General features: G+C 48.6%; 2 non-coding genes across 2 annotated transcripts; one reads left to right on the plus strand and one right to left on the minus strand.

Annotated features, from left to right (window-relative positions):
* Window positions 1-1,687: 1,687 nt before the first annotated feature.
* Trnaw-cca (transfer RNA tryptophan (anticodon CCA)) lies at window positions 1,688-1,759 on the minus strand. Its single transcript has one exon. It is a non-coding gene; the product is annotated as a tRNA-Trp (tRNA).
* Window positions 1,760-1,877: 118 nt separating this feature from the next.
* Window positions 1,878-1,949, plus strand: Trnaa-cgc (transfer RNA alanine (anticodon CGC)). Its single transcript has one exon. It is a non-coding gene; the product is annotated as a tRNA-Ala (tRNA).
* Window positions 1,950-3,736: the final 1,787 nt, after the last annotated feature.

Genomic DNA, 3,736 nt, shown 5'->3' on the forward strand with positions numbered 1-3,736 from the left:
GTCGGTGAAACCTGTGGTGAACTTCCTGGCGACTCTATGGAAGGTCGAGGAGAAGTCACCTGTCCCGGCTTCGTGGCGGAAGATTTTTGAGCTCCGTTAATTTCGGAGTCGGCCGTCGCTGCTGGTTCTACGACACGTGAGACGGGTGGTGTCATTGGTTCGTCTTCTTGCGCCCCTCCTTTTATTTTGACGTTTCCTGAACCTGTCCGTGGTGTCCTATCATCTGTGTGGTTGTCAGTTTTCTGTTGTATCACTTCCTCTTTATGTCCACCCACTGTAGTTCCCTCTGGGATGTCGGCCTTTTCGTGTGTACCTACCGCTTCGTACTCAGCCATTTCTACATCAGGTATGATCGGTGAAGCTTGTCGCTCGTTGGAAGAGTTGTCAGACTCAGAGGGCAAGCGCGGTGCGTCCTCAGTGACGTCATTACTGGCCAGATTCTGATTGTCGTCGGTAGTCAACTCCACGGTGCTTCCCGTTTCCGTGCGCGCGTCGGAAGATCCCGCCTGCTCGGCCATATTCTGTTGATAGGGGGCCCGGCTAGCAACCGCGGCAGCGTACGTCACTTGCATGCTAACAACTTGTCCTGGGACAGCCGCCTCGTTAGTCGGTAACTGAGGAACACGCCTTCTACTGCACTCACTTCTGACGTGCCCTGTGACGTTACATAACGCACAAGTCCGTGGCTGCCCATCATAAATTATGAGAGCGCGATGGCCACAAATATTCAAGTAAGAAGGGATATGTCGTAAGAGCTCAATCCTAATCTGTCTAACTCCATTCAAAACCGGAAACATGTATTGCTCCGACCATTTTTCTGCAATATTAGATATAACCCTACCGTAGGGCTGAAGAGCAGCATTGATTGCTCCGGCACGGACCTCGAACGGCAGTTCGAAAACTCTCACTGTTCGAATACCTAGCCCAGCATGGGAAACAAGAACGTCACTAACGGTTCCGTCGGCATGATTAAATTTCATTTTGTCACCACACTTGTCAACTATCGAGGAGCACAAATCAGAGGAAATCAATTTCAAAAAGACAGAATTGGAAACAAAAGAAAGATGAACGCCAATAATTTCGTCTCCCGTGATCTTAACTGTTTCTGAAAGCCACCTTTTGATCTCAAAAGCCTTTGGTCTTTTACAGGTCCAATCAAAAGTGAATCTAACCGTATCTCTTCCTTCACAGTTAATTTCGTTCATTTTGTCATTTTATATCACTGAAAGGTGCAAAGTAAACAAAGCGCTCTACTGACCTTCGCAACAGCCACACAGCCGCTGTTTAAGCCAGCCCTTCTAGCGCTCCCGCCACACGTCCGATCGGCTCGGCGGCCGAGCAGCGAATGAAGCGACTGAGCTATACCCCCTTTCACGATCTTTCTGATCCCATAACTTAAGGAAAAATATTATACTCTGCCTGGCTAAAGACGTCTAATCGAGCAAAATATTGCGTAATCATTATCTCTCAGTTATATATTAGCGTTAAACGATATAAATATCAAAAATACTAGACACTTCGTGCCTGGAGAAAGTGCGAGTCGGCGCCTTCACCTTAATGTAAGAACGCGAAAATTGCACTAGTAGCTTTTTTCAAGCAAGTTCTGTTCGTCCGTTCTCCGTAATCGTTTGGTATCTGATTAAACTGACACACTCGCCTATGGCTTTCGTAAACGAAAATTTCATTGTGACCCCGACGTGATTTGAACACGCAACCTTCTGATCTGGAGTCAGACGCGCTACCGTTGCGCCACGGAGTCGACGCTGCTTAGGTCTTGTCATGAATAGGTTCCTCAAACACTTACTGTACCGTTCAAACCTAAGAAATAATGACAGTAGGATCCACGAGACACTCGTCCCAGATGTACTTGCTCTGGCGGGGGTGTAAGTCAGTGGTAGAGTGTCTGCTTCGCATGCAGAAAGTCCTGGGTTCAAATCCCAGCTCCTCCAATTTTTGTTTCTCCGTGCAGCAGTACATGGAAACTTTTGCCTATCACCATATTCTATAAAATTCAGTGTACAAGATTCTTCCCCCAAGCAAGTGGATTTCGTACAGTTCGACCTCATGGCGGGAGGACGATGACCTGCAAGACCCTGGGCTGCGATCCCCCCCATTGCAATGTTGGTCCAAAGCCTTCGGTATGGCGTGCAGGGTGCATCTCAAACATGTATTTGCAACTCACCGCGACAATCGTCATTTGTTTTTTCGAGATACTGAAAAATGAAGGGGGCATCCGGGATAGGACGGGGACCTTTCGATTTGCAGTCGAATGCTCTACGACTTTTATTTTTTTTATTTTTTACGGAAATTCCTATATATCGTTAATTATATATGAATATGTTGGACTCACGTAGTCTGGCCAAGCGAAGTACTCGTAACTTGTCATTGATTCTTACCCTATACCAGTCTTCCCAAAAACAATATCTAGCATGTTCCCAAATAGGCTTCTGTAGTGACGTAATGTTTTCATTCTCCCGTAGGCCGTTTCCATGCACAATTTGTAGTCTATTCTGTTGTCAGGTCCCTTTACGTTTATTACATAGTTTGCGAAACGGCCTAAGAGCCACATCACACTGTTGTGTTTGGTTGCAGGGTAGTATTTTTCCTGTGGGCGTAAAAGCATCTCTGTTGTGTGATTTCGTCCACCACGGCGGGTGAGGATTCCAACTTTGGTCTTAGTCCAATCCCAGTTTCGCAGATGCCCGGCACACGTAAAGCGATGGAGTAGTGTGTCGACTAGTCCACATTGACATCAGTAATACGTGTCACTAAGCCCAATCCTTTGAAGTTTTTCGTTGGTGGCCACTATGTCATTGACGACTCTGTACCACGTGGACGTCACCTCATAGGAGTGGATAGGGAGGTTAATATTGGTCCATACATTGTGCCATAAAATGGTCGGATATTGTGCTTCGATTCCCCCCTGCGGGTTCGGGGGTTAGAATTGGCCCGCGGTATTCCTGTCTGTCGTAAGAGGCGACTAAAAGGAGTCTCAAACGTTTCGGCCTTATGTGATGGTCCCCTCTCGGGTTTGACCTCCATCTATCTAAATTATTCCGAAGAGCGAGCCAATTGGGGAAGGGCACCTTACATGGTGCACTGTATCCTTCGTGCAATTAGACCTATAGCTGTCTTTCTCGTCGTTGCCATGGTGTCCCGCTCGTTTTCGATCTCTTGGGCGAATACCACGCTGCCCTCTGCAGTGTTTCTTTTAACTGTGACGACGACCTTGGCCATTTTTGCACCTAAGATCCAGCACGGTAGCCAGTCCGTTGTGGTGGGGTCGCCATGTACCCTCTTGGTTGTAGCCCCCTGACAACACAGGGATCGCTCTACTGATGCCTGCGCCGTTCACTCCCCACGTATGCCAAGGAGTAGATGCCCATCCCCGTGGGGCATCAGGACTCCCGGCAATGGCCATCCTGCCAGGTGGCCTTTGCTGTGGCTGGGTGGCGCCCGTGGGGAGGGCCCTTGGTCGGAGTAGGTGGCATCAGGGCGGATGACCCGCAATGAAGCGTGGTACATCATCTCTCGCTGGTGGGCCTCCACCAGCAGTCTCTAAGCGATCGAGGTCTAACCTCAACGTGAAGAAATTGGATCAGAGATCGTTTCCCTCCCTAGCTACTCCATGGGAGGAACGACTTGCTAAAGAATGCAGTGGAGAATATTCACCCCGGTACCTCGTGTGTACGCGGGTTGATGGAGAATCTTTCATGTCGACCAAGCCCCAGTTTTT

This window comes from Schistocerca serialis, chromosome 4 (genome assembly GCF_023864345.2).
Source record: "Schistocerca serialis cubense isolate TAMUIC-IGC-003099 chromosome 4, iqSchSeri2.2, whole genome shotgun sequence".
Taxonomy (NCBI): Eukaryota; Metazoa; Arthropoda; class Insecta; order Orthoptera; family Acrididae; genus Schistocerca; species Schistocerca serialis.